Source organism: Lontra canadensis, unplaced genomic scaffold, assembly GCF_010015895.1.
Source record: "Lontra canadensis isolate GAN:19392208 unplaced genomic scaffold, GSC_riverotter_1.0 scaffold10, whole genome shotgun sequence".
Taxonomy (NCBI): Eukaryota; Metazoa; Chordata; class Mammalia; order Carnivora; family Mustelidae; genus Lontra; species Lontra canadensis.
The window spans coordinates 12,711,838-12,732,957 of NW_022631004.1; the positions used below are offsets into that span (position 1 = coordinate 12,711,838).

Sequence of the window (21,120 nt, forward strand, 5' to 3'; positions counted from 1 at the left end):
GAGGAAAAAAAGACAATATAGACTGTATAATCACCAAAGATCAAACATACCCTATGTAGGACATATATAATCCTACAGAAATATACAGCTTTATGGGGAAATTTTACCTGCCTTAAACAAATATTTAGTTAACTGAAGAGATTTTCAACAATGACACAACAATGGAGAAAGATACATAACAAAACAGCATTAGTCTTTCTAACCAGAGAACAAGCAAAATGACAGCTCAAAGAGACAGGATGTAGAGTAAAAGAAAAAAACATTACTAAGATACTAAATAAGATTCTGATCTATCAGCATCAACATGACAGAGACAGCAAACACACCTTTTCTGTGGGCTGCCTAAAAGGACAGCTTCCCCGTACCTCTGACTTCCATCATCCAGCTCCTGCCAGAGTCTCGGAAAGTAATATATGCCCACTAACACTGGCCTGGCCTGCACCCAAGTCAGTGACTTCAACTGCTCCACATTAATAACAAAAGCTGTACAGAGTGGACATGCAGGGAGAGAGGAAGAGATGAAAGCTGATGCAGACTTCTAAGAGCCAATCTATCTCCTGCTGAAGAAACTGGCTTAGCGCCGTTCAGAAATAACAGACTCCTCAGGAGAAAATACCAGTTATCCTCATAAAGCCTGTCATCATTCCACACAATGTTTTTAAAGTTTGCATTAAACTCAAAGATTTTCACTGCAACAGACTGCAGTAAACACAGACTGATCACGTGCCTGGGACCATTCTGAGCAGTGTACAGAGATTAACGCAGGGGCTCCCCCAACAACCTGATGAGATAAGTGCTATGAACCTCGGTTTATAGATCAAGCAACTGAGATGCTAAACAGGTCTGTGACTTTTCCAAGATCACAAAGCTAGTACAGTAGAACCCAGGCTTTCTGGCTCTGGAGGTTGAGGGTTTAATCACCACATGAGACTATCCCACCCTCACGGCTAGTACCAGCAGCTCTGCTTGCCTATACCTCACAGAGGCCTCAGAAACTGTTACTCCCAGGGCGACAATTTTGTTCCTGCTTTCAGGCTGCTCCCTAGATTGGAGGGGAAAGGCAGAGTGTCTACTTTATGCCAGCTTCTTCAGAAAGGATAAATGTTCTCATCTACCATGTCATATCAACATTATTAACATTATTATTACTGTCATTATTATTCCCATTTTACCAATGAAAAACAGATTCTGAAGAGTTAAGTGTCTTGCTTAATGCTAGTGAGAGGTAGGGCTGGCAAGTGATCCTAAAACTGTACATGGTCCGTGTTCCTGCCACTACATAAAGCATCCTACCTCCCCAGTCACAGGTTCATCTCCTAACTGGGCAACTCATCCAACAACCAGAGATGATCTCCCATAATTGAGCTCATCACTTCAGAAACAAATGCCTGAACAACTAGGAGCAACATGAAGGGTGAGGAAAGAAAGGTCTGTAATATTCCAACATAAAAGCAGAAAAGCCTCTCAAGCCATAGGAAATTCTCAGTTGGGTAACAGAAGGCATATTTGGTATGCACATGCCCAGCACTACCGCAGAGAACTATGCATTGTAAATGTAAACAATTATGTATTTCGAAGCACATAAACTAAGATTCTGCAAATCCTATTCTACTTCACTTGCACCAGAACTCACTACTGAAAAGAATTCAGTAGTTAAGTCCCTCTGTAAAGTCAAAAGCTCTTTATAATAATCATTCTCTACCTGCCAACTCTGTAAATATTCAAAAGTAGATATATCTATTTTATAATCCTAATGAGGTACACAATTTTACAGAGGTGTGCGATCTAGTTCTCCCTGAAAATTGAAGCTATGGACCATTGTAAATTACTAGACTCTCTCAAGCCTGTGGTTCAATAACCTGCTAAGTTGTCTATCACATTGGCAAAGAAATTAGCGCCTACATCTTGGCTAAGAATTTCTTAAAATAAATAATAGGGTTCAAAAACCTGATGATTAAAAAAAATATCATGAGACATGACTAAAAAAGTATAGATATAAGGACTTCAGAATTTATTTATTTATTTATTTTTTAAAGATTTTATTTATTTACTTGACAGAGAGAGATCACAAGCAGGCAGAGAGGCAGGCAGAGAGAGAGGAGAAACAGGCTCCCTGCTGAGCAGAGAGCCCGATGCGGGGCTCAATCCCAGGGCCCTGAGATCATGACCCAAGCGGAAGGCAGCGGCTTAACCCACTGAGCCACCCAGGCGCCCCAGGACTTCAGAATTTAATCTCCTCATTTCATGGATAAGAAAACTAAGGAAGGTGCCAGAACTTGGGAGTGCCTGGATACCTCAGTCAGTTGAGCATCCAACTCTTGATTTCAGCTCAGGTCACGATCTCAGGGTCCTAGGATTGAGCCCCATGTGGGGTTCTTGCTTAGCTTGAGGATTCTCTCCCTCTGCCCCTCCCCACTCATGTGTGCTCTCTCTCTCTCAAATAAATAAATAAATAGAAAAGAAAAGAAAAAAGAACTAAACAACCTTTTAAATCTTAACCAGAATCAGTGGAAGAAACAAAACTAGAACCCGGTGCAGTAATATCCAATTCAGTGGGTGTCGTATGGCCCAGAATTAGATCCCTCTAATGATGTAAGATAATATAATATTGTAAGCTCTGAAAGAGCAGGAACTGTGTCAGACTTCTTGTATCTACAACATTTACAAACTGCCTTGCTTAATAAATATTACTAATTCTCACTATGGTGAGAGAAGGGAATCAGAGGTGGTATACCTTCCCTTCTGGTCTTTGTAGACTATTACGCAGATCATAAGGTCCCAACACATAGCTGTGCAAAATCAGTACCAACCTTATACAGAAAACAAAGGGTTGGTGATGCCCAGACGTAGTCTTCATGATGTCCTATGAAACACTTCAAGACTGGAAGGCATGAGACACCTACAAATCAACTAACCTGTCTAGCTTAAGATTCTTCCACTGTAAAATAAGTAAGTTGCATTTCCTGATCTCTGAGACCTGTTCTAATATAAAACGTTATTTTGTTTAGCCTTAAACTTATAAATTTGACCCAAAAAATAATACTTTAGGGGCACCTGGGTGGCTCAGTCATTTGGGCTTCTGCCTTTGGCTCGAGTCATGACCCCAGGGTCCTGGGATAGAGCCCCGCATCAGGCTCCAGTGGGGAGCCTGCTTCTCCCTCTCCTCCCTGGTTGTACTCTCTCTCGTTATCTGTCTGTCTCTCTCTCTCTCTCTCTCAAGTAAATAAAATCTTTAAAAAAAATTAATAAACCCCCTTCAATTTGCCTCTTTGGTGTGTTATTGTAACTCTCACAAGGATACAGCACTCCTGATGCCCACCCTCCCCAGTGAATAAGGGAATGGGAAAGCTTTGCTCTGTGATGGCCAAAATCCCCGTTTTATTTTCTGACACCACTTCTACCAGAAAAGCTCCTTGGGTCTGTGAGATTAGGCCCAAGAACACCTAGCCTTACTCTTGGCTTCAGGGCCCAAGCCTGAGCCTGTCACACCAGCTGTACTGTAATAAGGCCGGGTTGCCCCCAGACTGGCTGCCTCTGTCCGATGTCCAGGAAGGCCCTGAGCAGAAGAGGGCCCCGACCTGGAGCTGGTCAACTGCAGGGTCTGCTAGCAGTGCGGGGCTGGTCTGAGGCCAGAGGCACAGGTCAGAGAGGCCAGGCCACCAGGAGGCCAGCCTGAAATGCAAACCCTAGTGTGAAACTTGAGAAGGTGATTAAGTAAGAGATATTCAGACAAGGGAAGGACAGGAGAGACCTGGAGTCTAGAAAAATGTGTGAGAGAGGTTACTCTGGGAGTTCCATCTATCTCAAAAAAGCAAATATTACTGTCTTCCAAGCAGGCTAAAATAATATGCATGTATTGTGTAGGTGAGCTAAAAGGGACCTTATTAATTATTGCTAAGCATAAAGGGTTTTGCTACCACTACACCTAGGTCAAGAAAAAGGAAGATTGGGTCACAGGATGTTCATAATTAAGGAAAGAACCAGAACTTACACTGTATATTTGCAAAGAGCTTTGCGGATAATAAATCACCGTCATATGCACTTTTTGCTCGGACCCTTACAACTACAACATTTGAAGAAACCAAGGCTCAAGGGGTTCCTTTACTTGTTCAATATGCACAAACTACTACTAAGTGTCTCATCTCCAGGTGGGCCTTGGGCTCTTCTACCATATCACCAAGTCTCTTTAAATTACTTTTCCTCAAACCCACCTTTTAGTAGAAATAACACTGATCTCTTCTTCATTTAAAAATTTTCAATTTTATTTAAGTTCTAGCATTGAAACAGGTTTCAGTTTAAATATCATTAAACAGTGTGTTGATAATAAGCTACATGTCTTTGTCCCTTGTACTGCAAAGCACACTAGTGTATGATGGGTTAAAAAAGCTTTGAAGCCTCATCTGGAAAATTTACCACCACATATACTATACTATTGTTTCTATGGGAAGTTCTGTTCCAAGTTCCAATCAACTGACTTAAAAGAGATCTTTTGGAACACATGAACAGAGCCTAAAAATAATCACCACTGCAAACTTAAGGAATTTCTTGGATTTCATTTTCCTTTTTCATTTCATTTAAATATATGCATACATACACAGAGCCTGTTCTCACTGAGCAGCATGTACGGTATGAAAAGCTAAGCATTTCAGTATAACGGAAGAAATTTCATAAAACTCCCACATACTATGATTGTGGATTACATAAGGAAGTGGGAAAGTCCCCTTCTGCCCCTAAACTGTGCCAAGACATCTGACATGTTCACATCTGCCAGGACTCTACAGTTATTCAAGTCCGAATCCACTCTTTACATAAATCAGCATACTATTATAATGATCCAAAGTTCAGAAAGGACCTCCTGCCAGAATAATGAACTTTCTGAGGTCTTCCAAACAATGTGTTTTGTGAAAAATGTCTCCCTGCCAAGGGATTTCAAGTACTAAAAGCAGAGTGGCAGGTTTTCGGTTTTGATTTTTCAACAAATCACCAACATACATGGTCGAAAGTGTTTTCCCTGAGAATCAAAGTGTCAGGTTTAAGAGTATTTTAAAACAACAACAATAAAACACCCCAGCTTATCTAAAGACAGAAATCAGAGCATGATTGTGATCCCTGTGTCTCTGAATGGAAACAGGGACCAGAACATTGGGATAAATTTAACTGGCGAGTTCTTCTGATACATTTTGATTTTTTAAAAATGGACTTACCTATGATTTTTTCAGAAACATTCTTATCATTTAAGATTGTGACTGTATTGTGCTTAAACCAAACCAAACAAAAACAGCAAGAAAGGACGATCGGAATCTAAATATGACACTTTCAACTGCAGGATCTGACAAAAGTCTGCCAACGGGATTTCACCCTACCTCAAACAGGAGTATTATGTGGCCCCGGTGCCTTAGTATCCTGCCATTTCCTCTTGTGTCCTCACTCAGGACAATCTTCCAGCAGAATCTTGAGAAAGACAGACTAAGAATGATAGGGATCAAAACAAAAGGCGGCTTACATGCATGAGAAACTCTGAATTGCCCAATTTCAGTCCCAAAGCGTCTCAGTCTGCAGATCCTCTATAACCTTTGATGAAGTACAACATAAACCTGTTTAAAGCTGTTTGTAATCAAAAGGTACAAAGTGTGAGAACCAAATTCTCTTGGTTATTGAGATGAGTCTTAAAATAACCACAAGCAGCTAATATTTAATTTGGAGTTCTTACCTCTATATGAGAATTCTTAGTAAGATACAAAATACCCTTATAATAAACAACTTAACCTATGGTAGAAATATCTCATCAGGCAGGCCACTACCATGATTATCTGGATGTAAAAAGCAAGTTATTTTGAAAAAGTCAAATTATTATTAAATACTCTTCCGTTTATTTTTAGATACACACACTTAAAATAGTCTAATATGAAGCACATACACCTCCACGTGGAAGCCTGTGCCAAAAATCTACAGCCATATCTTAGTTAGTTTGCTCTATTCTTTTTAATCTTAAAAAAAAATGTTCAATGTACATCTTTAATTCTTTTTTAGTGGTGCTAGACTTTAGCTTTTCTGTGATATGAATCATTATCCCCTTCTTACCTATTTCCATAAACTGATGTTTTCTTATTTTGAGTTGGTTGGAAAGAGATACTTTTCCCTCCACGGATCTGTGAACAAACTTAAGTACATCTACAATCTAAAATCAGTATTACTTCAAATACTTATGTGTTTTTCATTTTTATATTCACTAATTTCCCTGAGCCACAGTTTCTTCAGGTATAAAACAGTGGTATGTATTGCAGTGGGGATGGGGATGAGGAGAACCAGGAGGAACAACATATGAGATGATTTCTAAGTTCCCTTTTTATTTCCTGGTTTCTTTGGTCTGCATTTATTCCAGACAGGAGCTTCTGTAAAGCAGTGGTTCTCAAGAGGTAGGATGGGTCCCTATTTTGCCCCCTAGTCATCTGGCAATGTCTAGAGACATTTTTGATTGTCACAGCTGGGGGTTGGGTGTGCTACAGGCATCTAGTGGGTGGAGACCAAGGATGCTGCTAACTCAACATCCTACATTGCAAAGAGAGCCTGCCCTACAACAGACTCATCCAGGCCAGCCTGTCAATACTGCCAAGGTTGAGAAGTTCTGTGCAGAGTAACAACCCCAGGAAACTAAATGATGTGTCATATTCAGAAAATTGGGAAGGCCATTTCCTAAAATATTTACTACCTTTCAAATTCCTAGACATGCAGCTCAGGTACTTCAGTTTTGTTGTTGTTGTTGTTGTTGTTGTTGTTGTTTGTTTGTTTTTGGTTATTTATTTATTTGACAGACAGAGATCCCATGTAGGCAGAGGCAGGCAGTGATGGGGGTGGGATGGGAAGCAGGCTCCCTGCTGAGCAGAGAGCCCAATGTGGGGCTTGATCCCAGGACCCTGGCTGGGATCATGACCTGAGCCGAAGGCAGAGGCTTTAACCCACTGAGCCACCCAGGCGTGTTGGTACTTCAGTTCTTAAAAGGAAAGCAGAAAGCAGTAGGGCTTAGTCACAGCTTCCTTTCCCGTCAATCTCCCTCTTTCTCAGTCACACCTACTGAATGATCAGTGCTGCAAGGCAAGAGGAATAAGCTAGGGTCCCTGCCTTCCAGGTGCTACCACCTAGGGGAGACAGACAAATCAAGACAGTGGTATTTGGACAAAGCAAGACAACACAGCTTGAAAAAGTCCATGGGTTCTTTAAAAGATCTTGCATTTATTTTTTTAAAAGATTTTATTTATTTACTTATTTAGTTGAGAGACAGAGAGAGTGCAAGGTGGGGAGGAGCAGAGGGTGAGAGAGAGAGAGAATCTCAAGCAGACCCTGCCCTAAACTGTGGAACCCAATGTGGGTTCATTCCCACAGTCCTGAGATCATGACCTGAGCTGAAACCAAAAGTAGTATGCTCAACCAACGGAGCGACCCAGGTGCCCCTAAAAGATCCTGCATTTAAACAGCAGATATTATTAAGGAACCATCATTGGGAAGTTTTTAAACGGATCCATTCAGCAAGGAAAGTTCGGTTACATTAAGAAAATGTGTTTTCAATTTCCCTACATAATGAAAGTTTTTCCCCAGCCATGCATATCGGCTCTTTTCTTCTAAGGAAGCATGTAATCAAATGTCCCTTCAAGAAGATGAACAGTATTCCAAGGATCATTGGGGTTTTCTGGTCCTACAAGTCATTCTGGGTCCTTATAGGGAACGGTGAATAAGAATGGCCCAGAGGTCAGAGCAAGGGCTGCACAGTGGGAACCATATGCTTTCTGGGATACTCTGGGACGTATTCAAGGGAACCACACAGTTTTTCTTCCAAATCAAGACAATTCGGAGAGGGAGTTATGACAAAATACTGGTGTAAACCAGGGTAGGTGGTTCCCAGAGCATGACTGCTCTATCTGAGCTTGGGAAGCAACCTCAGGAGGACAGTGATCCCCACACAAGCCTGGTAACAGCTGCAGGTACTAATAAACACAAGTTCAACTTCTACTCCTTTAGTCAACTAAAATTCAGTTATAGTTAAGAGGAAAGAAATTTACACTTAGTATAAAATCAACACAGAACACACTCAGGCAAATGCCAAATCTAGAAAACCCGAACATACTGTTTATGAATCTAAAGTATAAGATTCCCACAATAGTGTGCACCAGATGGGATTTAGTCTTTTCTCTGCAGTATGTGAAAAGCAAGAAAAATTGTTAAATAGCTTCCGGCTTTAAACTTGGCTGATACACTGGTCTCCCAACCAGCACAGGCACATCTCCAGGACCTGCAGTCAAGTCGAACCCTGAGTTAGAAGCCGCCTGGCTTCACAGGTTTGGCCTCTTTAACCACAAAGTCCATGGACACTGGTGTACGAGGCAAGAGACAGCTTCAGTAACTCTCCCCTTTAAAGTCACTCTGCCAGCAGGATGTATGTGCTCTTAAGCATTTGAACAGAGTCAAGATGTTATATATTTCATCTAGAAAATCCAGGCAAACAGGATACCAAACACTTTGGAAAACAAAAACATTCCCATGAAGAGTAAGGTCAAGACTGTCTTTTTTTTCTAACCCATAAATATGGAGGCCTCTAAAAAATACTGTAGTCTTACAGGAAGCTCACAAATTAAAAACCAAACCAAAGACATATACTGAGGCTCTGGACACAGACCTAAGACTAAATGCAAGAGCTGACTCCCCGCAGGCACTTCAGGGGGGGTTGGGAGCCCAGAAAGACCTCAAGCACAGCCAAAAGGAGCAGCAACCAGGGTAACACATCCATTCCCCCACTTTCTTTTAAAATCCTAGCAAAAATGACACAACCTTCACAGAAGTGAGAAGGTATTACTATCCAGCTTCTATTTTGCCTCAAGGAAGAGACTTAAAACTAGAAATGGTAGTCCTCCCTTAAAAGAGGGAACAAAGGTCACTTTTAAATTTTAGCCTCATCTCATCTTCAAGAACCAAAGAATCACTCCTGGCAAGTTTCCTATACATGAAAGTAGAGTTCCAGAAAAGAAGAAGAGGGTACATACAAAAAAGAGGAAACCATAGACAGGCAGTTTGGTATCAATTCAAACAAAATTCTACCTTGGGTTTTCACGTATAGATAGATTATAAGACTTGGGTATGGGAGGGGCAGCAATGGCCTGTTGTATTTCCAGTGTCATGTCCAATTATCCTAATGTGTTTTTTGATAAGCCGCTATCAGAAATACTACAAACAAAATGTATCTTCATTTCTCCAAAAGGTCCAGGTAAAATAGAGAAATGTGAGATGGATGACATAATTAAGGGTGCTCACAGTTCTTTGAAACACCATCCTAAAAAAATATTCATTATTGAGCTGCTATAATCTGAAGGAATGATCTGGTGTCACTGTTTTTCTTCAATTGAACAGTTATATTAATCACATAGATGAAGTTTAAGAATATGCTTATTAATTTTGCAGATGACAAAAAGATGAAAGACAATATTCAAAAGAATCTTAATGCAGAATATTATATGGCCAGCAATGAGATGATATTTTAATAGAGATATACATTAAGTCCTATATTTAAGTAGAAACATAACTTGTACAAACAGAAATGCTGGAAACTTGGCTTAGCAGTACTTTACCGTTGAGAGTCAGATGTAACACAGCTGTTTAAAAAAACAACAACAACAGGAAATTCAATCCTCAGCTGCATTACTAAAATTAAATAACCAGATCAAGGGAAGAAACAGTTTACTAGGCATTACCTAAGTCGAAAACACATCTAGAGAACTGAGTTAAATTCTGAGAGCAGCACTGTGAGAGTAAATTAATTATCTGACAAAAATCAAGTAGGCTAAGAGTATAGAGATGATAACACATGAGAAACTGTTGACAAAACTGGGAAGGTTTGGCCTAAAGAATACTTTGTGGCCTTCCTCAATGATCTAAAAGGGTATAATGAAGACATCTCCTGAACAAGTCTCAGTTTGTCAATATCCCTCTAGAATATAAATGCAACATTCCAGGTCCAGCTGGACGATGAGAAAGTAGAGGAAACGTGACCTGTCCAGTGTTGGGCATTCTATTTACACAGACTAAAACGGAATTAGGCTTTTGGACAACTGCATTACACAGTTGACTCGTAACGAATTTAGACCCCAATCCGACCAGTTTTCTCATGCGAATGACGGTTAAGAGCCAATAGTCTCAGCAACCCTCGCTGCTGGACACCATGGTATACATTTGCTCAATGTCTATCCCTACCCACTAAAACAGAAGCTTCATGAATTCAGGAGTTTTGTCGTGTTTACTGCTGAATATCCAGCACCTCGACCAAGTCCTGGCCGACAGCAGACACTTGATAAGTACAGGCTGAATAAATGAATGACTGTTAAATGGCACAAAGCTAAAATGAGGATAAAAGATAAATGGCAACAGGGTAGCCTTCTTTCGTGTAACTCCAAAAGAGAGAACTGGCAACCACTACACGTTATAGGAAGGCAGGTTTCAATGCAAGAACAACCTTCCTATTGATTAGAGCTGTTTAACAAAAGAACAAGCTGGTTCTTGAAGTACGATTTTGTTCTCTGTAACTGCAAATGTTAGAATAGACATCGGATGAATAAAGTCGCCATTTTCTACATGCCTGAACCAGGTAACCTTAAGTATTTTTTTTTTAAAGATTTATTTGTTTATTTGACAGAGAGAAAGAGAGATCACAAGCAGGCAGAGGGGGAGGGGAAAGCAGGCTCCCTGCTGAGCTGAGAGCCCAATATGGGGCTGGATCCCAAGACCCTGGTATCAGGACCTGAGCCGAAGGCAGAGGCTTAATCCACTGAGCCACCCAGGCGCCCCAACCTTAAGTATTTTTGAGACTCAAAGACATAGAAGGGAGTTCCATATTATCAACAGGGAAGAGAGGGATATCCCAATCAATACAGGAATCTCTTACAACAACTGTGGCAGACAGAAAGTTGACATCTCTCCCCCCAGACCCACCTTCTATCTAGTTCCACAGCGCTCTGGGCCTGGAGTGCTGAACTATGAAGAACTGCATCAACTCGTTTGTTCTCTGGCTTTCCATCAGGTTTAGCCAATGGGGTTAACAGAGAGAGGGGCCTCAGGGCAGGGGGCTGATTCTCTGGCTGCATCCTTGTGTTCTCAAGGGACAGCTATGCCCTTTGACCGAAGATCTCAGCTCCAGCAAGGCAGCTATTTCTACGTAACCATCTTCTGCGGGGTTTGGTAACATCCCCTCCTCTTTCCCTTTCAGGCATAGGTACTAGCCCTTCCCACCCTATTTATGGGCCCTTGTATTCTCATTATACTGTGTATCTTAGTAAGCAGTTTTTTTCTTGAATGTTCCTCAAATTATGGAGTGTTGCCACCTGCTTCCCATTAGGTCCCTGACCAACCACCCCCTGAGCTCATCCAGTGTCTGTGTGAAGGCTTACAGGGACAGGGTGGGAGCACAGTAGGTTTTGGAGGCCTCATTGCTCCTTAGTTTTAGTGCTATTATAATGCTAACTAACTAGGGCTTTCCTGTATTTGAGGCTGGTTTTTAAAACCAGCCACAACAGTGGGAAGACGTGCAGCCGGTACAGTTTACAGTTGGGCTATGTCTCAGCACAACCGCTCAAGCAGCCTGAATTCCTGTGCATTCTGAAATAGCAGTTTCCTGGTTTAGCAAGCAGTTTGGCTTCACATCCACTCATCCCCTCAGAAACAGGAAGCAATGTCAGATTATCATGCAACAATATCAGATTTGGGACACAAAAGGCAGTTATCAGGAAATCGTGTATATATTATGTTCTTTCTCCAGATACGAGTTTGTGAAAGAAGAAACACTACCAAACTTCTCTTTTCATCCTTTATTATTGAGGCTGACCTTTTGTGGGAATTACTAGAGCAATGGGATATTTTCACCTTGCACTGATTTTTATCTTGTAAAGACTACCAAGTGGGAAAATACTACCTTTTCTCAGTGCCAACAGAGTGGTATAAAATGAATGAAAATGTTTAGTAAGGGTCAGTATTTCTTTATATGGCCTAGAGTCACAGCAAATATTAAGCAAATAAAAGGTCAGGTGGGGAAAAAAGAACAGATAAAACTGGATGAATTTAGACAAAGGAAAAGAAAGACAACTTCGTAACTTAAGTAAAGAGGAACAAAATTTTGAGAGCTGCACAAAATGTAAGGAAAAACCTCCACAGGAATCTATTACCAAGAACAACTGTTTATGTATCACATAATTAAAATATTTTAACTATAAAATTTGTTACAGAAATCTGATTATAGAAAATATAGAAATCTGGTTATATAAAATAGTTATATAAATTTGGCATATCTGTAGTAACTTAGAAGGGTAGGAATAGAGAAGATAAAAATGAAAACCATAAAGCTTTTATAATTCCTACTAAAACAAGTTTTCAAACTATTTAAGTAATCTAAGTTTTAGATAATCACAAAATGAAGAAGTACCATGATTTACTCCAAAAACAGCGCAGTTCTATTCTGAGGACAACTGTCATGGGAGAAAGAGAAACTAAGAGAATCCCAAGAGTCTGGTGCTTACCTCTTCTAATCCTGGGCCCTCTTTCTCTGATCTTTGACCACATAAAGTAATTAGCACTAAAATATAAGAAGTTATTTGCCATGCTGACAGGAACCCCTGTTTACTCTTTTTTTTCTTAAAAGACAGGACCTACCTGTCTTTCTTTCTTCCTTTTCAAAGCCCTGTGGATGTGGCTGAAAACACTAGCCCAGAATCAAGGTCCTTGCTGCACCCAAGAAGAGGTAAACTACCCCACTGTCAGAACTTACAGACCTTCATCTGAATTTACAATTCCACCTCTGACTTAAGGCTGGTTGAAACAGGACTTCAAAAAAGATCTAAGATGTACCCTTAGCCCTTGCACTTAGAGAACTTATTACAGTCTGTTTTATTAAGTCTTCAGTGGTAACTAGAACTTACTCTTCTGGAAAAGAAAAAAAGCAAACATTTACTGACATATCCAAATATGACACATCCAATATAAAAGTGAAAAGCAACTGCTCTGTGGCACTCCTGCAAAGAGGTTCTCCAAACCTTTTCCTCATTTAACCAACATAATGCTCTCACTTTCTTGCTCTCTTTTGAACTTGGGCCTCCTAAGTGTATTTATTAACAAATACAGAATTTCCTTGCTAGAGACATTGAAAATTTACCCACTCCTGCTACCAGATACGGGGTCCAATTCAACAACCATTTACTCAGTTCTAATTATGTACCAGACACTAAGTCACCGCACTAATAATGAGAAGACAGATTTTTCCAAAAACATAGTTATCTTCTTTAACTCCTGCGAGCGTTTTGGCATCCCAACTAGAAATTGTAACTATCAATGACAGCTTTATTTTATGATACCCAAGTGATCTTCAATGATCTCATTCAATATTTTAAAAACCATGTATTGATTTTTGGTTATTTACACAGTTATTTCTGATAGCAACAGAACTGTCCCTGGTCTTGTGCATTAAAATATGAAATGAGACACAAGTATATCAACAACCAAAGATCACGCTGAAACTATGGCAAAGGGGCGCCTGGGTGGCTCAGTCAGTTAAGCATGACCTGCCTTCAGCTCAGGTCATGATCTTGAGGTTCTGAGACTGAGCTCCGCATCAGGCTTCCTGCTTAGCAAGGAGCCTGTTCTCCCTCTGCCTCTCTCCCTGGCTCCTGTGCTTTCTGTCTCTCTCTCAAAGAAATAAATAAAATCTTAAAAGAAAAAAAAAAAAAAAAGAAAGAAAGAAAGAAAAGAAACAATGGCAATAGCAAAGATGAAGAACTGTAAAAATCTGGAAGGAAGAAAGATTACCTATTACTGAAGCAATTATGGAAAAAAAATTCAGAAAGGAAGTAGTATTTGAAATAGTCCTCAGACAAGGAAACACACAGTGAAAACCCAGTCATGAAAGGTGTGGGATGTGGACAGAGAGAGATATGAGAAAGAAGTCTGGGAAAATTACAGGGGGCTTTGGGAATTGTCAGGTTTTCAGTTCAAAAATAAATTTAATCCATTCTGGATACCTAAATTATGATATATCCATATAATCCCAGGGAATGAAGTTCTAATACATGTGACAAACATGGATCAACTTTAAAAACATTATGCCTAGTGAAAGAAGCCAGACACAAAAGACCACATATTATATAATTCTATTATATGAAATATTCAGAATAGACAAATCTATATGGACTGATCAATGATTGCCTAAGGTTAGTGGGGTGTAGTCTGGGGGCCTATGGGGAGCGACTGCTAATGGGAATGGGGTTTTTTTCCTGAAGTGATAAAAATGTTCTAGAATTAAACAGTGGTGATAGACACATAACTGTGAATATACTAAAAAACCACTGAATTATACACTATATAAGGGTACAGTTACACTTTCTAGTACATGATTCATATCGCAAAACTATTACAAAAAACAAAATCAATCTATTTGAATAGGTACGTTTATATAGAATTGAATACCTAGGCTAATGTCCTATATGTATAGTTCACTAGACGTACATATTAACTATATATACAAGATATCACGTATGCACAAAACATAAAACATAATAGCAGATTGAAATTTTTTAAGAGTAAGATTCACTGCCTTAGAACTTTTCTAGAAGAAAAAAAACTACCATCTTGTTAATCCTTCAAATCAGGTTCACTTCACGTATTAAAAAAAATAAGTGATAAAGTTTTATGAAGCTCAATATCCGAACACAAGGTAAAATTGTTAGAATAAGGTATTAGTGTCTTTTATATGGCATCAGGTGTATTTTCAAATGGCATTATTTTTGAAACCCAGGGGAGCTACATTCCATTGTATGTGTTTTCTAAGACCACATTAAAAAAAAGACCAATCATACATTTTCAGATGCTGGTTTTTACTTTGTATTGGTGGTTCATTTATTTGTTCTTAATTATACAAAGTGGGCTTCATATGCATATTTAATTTGTCTGCCTGAGAAAGACTCAAAGACTTTAGAAAGCTCCAAATTTCCTCTTCTGAATCATATTTACCATACATTTCTGACTGTGTACTTTGTTATACATAGTAAATTTAGAAAAACCTCAAGTATAAGTAAAACTTGACTCATGACAAGTAATAATTTACCTTAAGCAATAGTTCTTTTTTTTTTAAGATTTTATTTATTTATTTGACAGACAGAAATCACAGGTAGGCAGAGAGGCAGGCAGAGAGAAAGGGGGAAGCAGGCTCCCCCTTAGCAGAGAGCCCAGCCCAGGGCTCGATCCCAAGACCCTGAGATCATGACCTGAGCTGAAGGCAGAGGCCTGACTCACTGAGTCATCTAGGCGCCCCAAGCAATAGTTCATTTTAAGAGTAAAAGCAAATGAAAAGTTAAAAAATTATGGAAGTAAAAAAGTAGAACTGCATATAAAACAATAAAAAGCTTACCAATTTTGCACCATGTGCACAAACAGTAAGAAAATGCCTCATGATGTGTAGACCTGTGGACTGCTGAGATGACCCTAACTTCTAAATTTGAATGTTTATTTTCTTTGTCATAAATGAAACTATTACTTGTTGCATACCTATTATTTGCCAGTTATCAAGAAAAGCATTTCTCTCATTTTAAATTTAATGCATTACTTTGCAATGTGATTTCTCCTAAAACAGAAACTTTAATTACAATCTTCCAATGCACTCGTGCAAATGCTTCTACTTTCAATTTCCTTAATGATGAAACATTAATAAATACTGATTAAACCACATTAATATGCATCCAGTTTGTTTTAATAATCTGAGATTCTTGCCATCCAGATAATGATCTCTTTTTGTCAACAGATGCATGGTTGATGTACACCTGCATGAGTTAACGTTCTATATTAAATAAAATAGCAAAGCATACTTAAAGGACCAGAGAACCGAATTACTGAATATTTTATGAACTGTTCTTTTCCTAAAACTGAAATCCTCAAACGTGGGTTTTCAATCTCCCATAATTATGGTATTCTAGCCCAAGGCCGATTTTTACCTTAAAAGAAACTGCTGGGACAACTAGGCGACTGAGCTGGTTGAGCCTCCAACTCTTGGTTTCAGTTCAGGTCATGATCTGGGGATTGTGAGATGAAGCCCCACCTTGGGCTCCATCTTCCCGGTCAGTGGGGAGTCAGATTCTCTATCTCTCTGCCTCTCTCTCTCCCTCTGCCCCTCCCCCCTCTGTGTGATTGATCTCTCTCAAAAAAATAAATAAGTCTTTTTTAAAAGATTTTATTTATTTATTTGACAGAGAGAGAGATCACAAGTAGACAGAGAGACAGGCAGAGAGAGAGGGAGAAGCAGGATCCCCGCCAAGCAGAGAGCCCGATGTGGGGCTCGATCCCAGGACCCTGAGATCACGACCTGAGCCGAAGACATAGGCTCAACCCACTGAGCCACCCAGGCACCCTAAAATAAATAAGTCTTAATAAAAAAAAAGAAACTGCTAAAATGATGACTAGGAAACCAATAAGGCAATAAAATACGTAGTTTATTAGTATTACTATGGAGAAGAAAAATAACACTCTAAAATGTATTGGCAAATTTAACTCTAAATACTAATTCAGGGATTATCCTGATCACTACATGGGGGAATTCTTTTTTTTTTTTTAAAGACTTTATTTATTTATTTGACAGACAGAGATCACAAGTAGGCAGAGATAGAGAGGAGGAAGCAGGCTCCCCACTGAGCAGAGAGCCCGATGCAGGGCTCGATCCCAGGACCCTGGGATCATGACCTGAGCTGAAGACAGAGGCTTTAACCCACTGAGCCACCCAGGCGCCCCTATATGGGGGAATTCTAGAAGGTTAATACAGCACCTGTTTTTCTCCAGGTACTGGAGGAAACATTCATTTATCTACTTGTTAGAAATAATTATTATTTGAATTATAGACTTTTAATAAAAATCAGAACTCCACCAATAAGGAAGTTTGTGGTTCAAACATATTTGAAATTAACTACCAGGTAACTTTTCAGGTTCAGGGCAGAATAAGACTATTTCCACAGAACCCAAGTCACGAATGAGAGCGAGCTCAAGAAAGGCTTATTTTTTACTCCATAGAACTCTAAGTATATTTTATAAATAGCTGTAGAATTTTTTTATATAAACATTCAGATTTCCCACATTCCATCTCCCAAAACCTAGGTTTTGTTGATCAAGTATTAAGACACACGGGTAAATGATTTGGGGAAAGAAGCACACCTCACTAAAATATTTCAATTTATCTGAAGAAGTGCTGCCATGCAAATGTACACAGGAATATTGTGCAATGGTGGCAGTGGAGAAGTACATATACTTGCTATAAACTGTTCAAAAATTACAGAAAAGCATTCAGAAAAAAAACAAAAAATATTTGTTAATCCCAACACCTATATACATTATCCTTGCAGAATACTTACACTTTCAAGGTAAAGCCCCTGTCATTCAATATCTTTTTATGTTAGTTTCATGATGCATTTAGCTTCATTTTTTTACAATAAAAGCTAGAATAAAAGTAATTTTTCCCCTAGACTTCTCACTATTAATAATAAAAATACATTCAGAATTACTTAAAAGTTATAAAGGTGATAATTGCTACTATTAATTGCTACTCATGACTGTCAATGCTCTCTCTAGCATTATCTAAGAATATATCTTATAACAGAACCACATACGACAAGGAAAACAAGCCAATGAACAGAGCAATTCAAAACAAGAGGTACTGAATTTCAGAGCTGGAAGTAACCTTGTGGACTATATCAGTCTAATTCCTATTTAAATGGAAAGCTGATTGCGACCTTACCAGGATAGAGTCCCTATTTTATTCACGCATCAATTCTTTGTTCAAAGCCCAGTATGTGCCAAGCACTCTACAAAATACATTTGAAATAAACTGCCATGTTTGTTGGATGAATGAAATTCATTTTAATGTAATAGTTTATAATCTCAGAAGGAAAGACTTCTGGCTCTGGTCCTTCTACAAAGAAATGTCTTATTATTCATTTACATATTAGTAACGAATAAAAGCCTGAATGAAGATCATACAATGGCAGTCTCCCAACTAATGGAAAGGACAAAAATTTGTATGTAAGTAGATTCATGTAAAGTCACAAAGCATTTTCCCATAGAAACAATGTTGTACATAATGGCTTACTTCTCTGGCCAGCCCATAAGAGCTTCCTCAAGTATAAAGTTCCAACAGACTAATCACTATACAGAAAAATGTACCAGAGGAAAAAATGTGTCCAGCACCCCACTGTAAGAGTCATGTTCTTTCCAGGAGGCAGGTTTCCCTCAGGATTAGAGAACTGGGTGGGGGAGGGGGCTAAGAATAAGAAATCAGACCAGGGTAAACTTGTCAAGAATGATACTAACAGAAATAATGGTTTCTCCCATGACTTTCTCCCCTTGCTCACTGGCCGAGCAAGCACACATGTCTTCTATGCATCAGGCCCTGTGCTAGGCAATGAGGTGGGGAGTTAGGCAGAGACAGCAAAGACCAAAATTGACATGGTCTTTCTACCTTGGGAGCTTACATTCTAATGGGGAAGACAGATACTGAAGGGTTAGAAACAAGAATAGGGTCCAGGGGAGTGGGGAGAGTTTGATGAGCAGAAAAGGAAAAGAATATTAAAAATATGAGGTTCCATTTCCCTCTCCTTCTTCCTTCATCTGCATTCATTTCATCATGAGTGAAAGGAGATGAGGGACAGAAACAAACAACTAAAAAGTTGATGCAGGGCGAGCTTTCATTTCCATCACCATTGGGATTTTTACAAATCCCAATGCCAACTAGTGTAGGCTAGAGATGACCAGCATTGACAAAGGTGGGGGAGTAAACTAGCAAACACTAGGGCTGCAGCAGTAACCAGAAAAGGCTGCGGGGAGGGAACTTCCATCACTCCAGGACAAAGGAGAAATTGTGCAGTGATCAGAACAGACAAGATAAGGCTGCATCTCAATCAGGAAAAGGTCATCCTGCTCAGGGCCCAGCCAAGACGGACTCTGCTCTGGACATACAACCTTACAGATGTTAAAGTCCATTCCAACACCTCTCCATTTTCCCCATAATTTTCTGTAACCCGTTCAGGAATGCTTTTACTTTTACTCCTATGCCTGTGTACTCTCTAAAGAGGTTCTCTAGAGAGGGAAGAATTAAACTATACATAGCTAAATTTTAATTGCTCATCCTTCATCCTTTCTGAAGATTAATAAGAAGGATGTTTTAAGGTGACATGATGATCAGTTTATTTGCAAAAAGACAAACAAACAGCATAAGTGGTTGGAAGATTTCACAAAGCCGCATGAGTAGGAAGGAAAGTGGACGATTAGTTTCTACATGGGCAGACAAAAAATAACAGACTGATGGGGAGTCAATCCAAGTCATTCTTGAGGGACAACGGCCTCTAAATAAAACAAATGTGACTCCAGAATAGGGAACACGGAAAACTCTAGTCCATCTGGACTGTTCACTATACAGGTGTGGCCCCAACAAGTACCAAAGCATTATTTAAAAAAGGAATGAAAAAACAATTTTTTTTCAAGATTTTATTTATTCATTTGACAGATAGAGATGACAAGTAGGCAGAGAGGCAGGCAGAGAGAGAGGAGGAAGCAGGCTCCGGGCTAAGCAGAGAGCCCGATGCGGGGCTTGATCCCAGGACCCTGAGATCATGATCTGAGCCGAAGGCAGAGGCTTACCCCACTGAGCCACCCAGGCGCCCCAGGAATGAAAAATTTAAACACAAAATTGTACATGACTATTGAGTATGAAAACCTAAAATCCAGGGTGGTGTTTCCATCACTGCACTTCATGGTAGATTAACAGAGGTGGGTAAGATTCAGAGAATATTATTTCAAATTACAAAAGGCCACCATAACTTCCTGCTTGGCCAGTTCACCTCCATGGCTATCTTCCACCTCATCCTATTTTGATTCTCGAAGCACCTGACCGAACCACACCCTCCTTTTTAAACCAGGATCTCTGGCTTCCTTAACAAGTCCCTCTTCTGAAGCTTCTCCTACCAAGGGAAAATCACTGTATCTGTTCCTGGTTCCTCTCCTGATCCACTTGCCAAACCAGTGTTCTGTAAGTCTCATCACCCCTCCTCTCACTCAACAAACTCTTCCAGGATGACGGCATGGATTCCCAAAGCACCCAGGAACACTAACATTGTTATTGTTCCTGAATCTGCAGCTCTAGCCCCAGTCACTCTCCTGAGCTTAGCAGGTCTCCCAATTCATGATAAATGGTAAGTGCTGGATAGAGGGAAACAATGCAGAAGCACCCATAAAAATTTCTGGTTTAAACCAGGGAGGCCATATGGGCTCTTCCACAAAATTTCAGTGAGGGGGAAAGCTGGTACAATAGAAAGAACAGGGGTTCGGGAACAGGCACAAATGAGATTGAATTTCAGCACTGACATCCACTAGTTATGTAATTTTGGTTAATTTACTTTGGAATACCAGTTTCTTTATCTGTAAAAATGGGGGTAGTAATGTTTACTTTTCAAGGTGGTTGTATGGATTAGAGATAAAATTTTAAAACAAAAACAAAAACACCATCACCAAGAACGGAACAGCTGTTTAGTAAACAAAAGTGCTTTCTCTTATGTCTGTGGAGGCAGCTGATGTGAGAATACTAAGAAATTATGGGTTTTGTTATGACATTTTTTTCCTCAAACCTATTATTAGTAGACATTTTAAGTTCTGCAGGAGGGTAGCTGTCCTTCTACCTCTACCCCTAACATGCCTGGAACAGTAGGATTAAAGGATTCTTTTAGGATGTCCAGCATCTGAACTCCCCTCCCTATATTTGAAAAATCATTAACGCTAGTACTATAAAAGCAGAAAATTTCAGGTAATTGCTGTCTTAGCTTTCCTGCAACAGAGTGTAGGTACACAATCAGGTACGCTGGCTTCACCAAACAAATTTACTCCAGATTTCAAATCTCAAGAAATCTCAAGAAATAAGAAGCATACAAAATCTGAATCTGGGATTGGGGTAGCAAATGCAGCTTCCAGAGGTAGTAATGGCAATGTTCATTATCTAGTGTCACTGGTGCTGGCAGTATAAGATGCAGGGCCCATAGTCATGGCCTGTGAGGCAGTAATAACCTACTGCATCCT

General features: G+C 39.6%; 1 protein-coding gene across 6 annotated transcripts in view; it reads right to left on the reverse strand.

Moving 5' to 3' along the window:
• Positions 1-21,120, reverse strand: part of GAB1 (GRB2 associated binding protein 1) — a 122,634-nt gene that overhangs the window by 77,564 nt on the left and 23,950 nt on the right. Inside the window, exon 1 of one of the 6 annotated variants that reach the window (XM_032855624.1) lies at positions 327-417. The exons of the other annotated variants lie outside the window; for them this stretch is intronic. The gene's annotated coding sequence lies outside the window, so the exon portion shown is untranslated. Of the gene's footprint in view, positions 1-326; positions 418-21,120 lie in introns of those variants that run through there. 6 annotated transcript variants of the gene reach the window in all.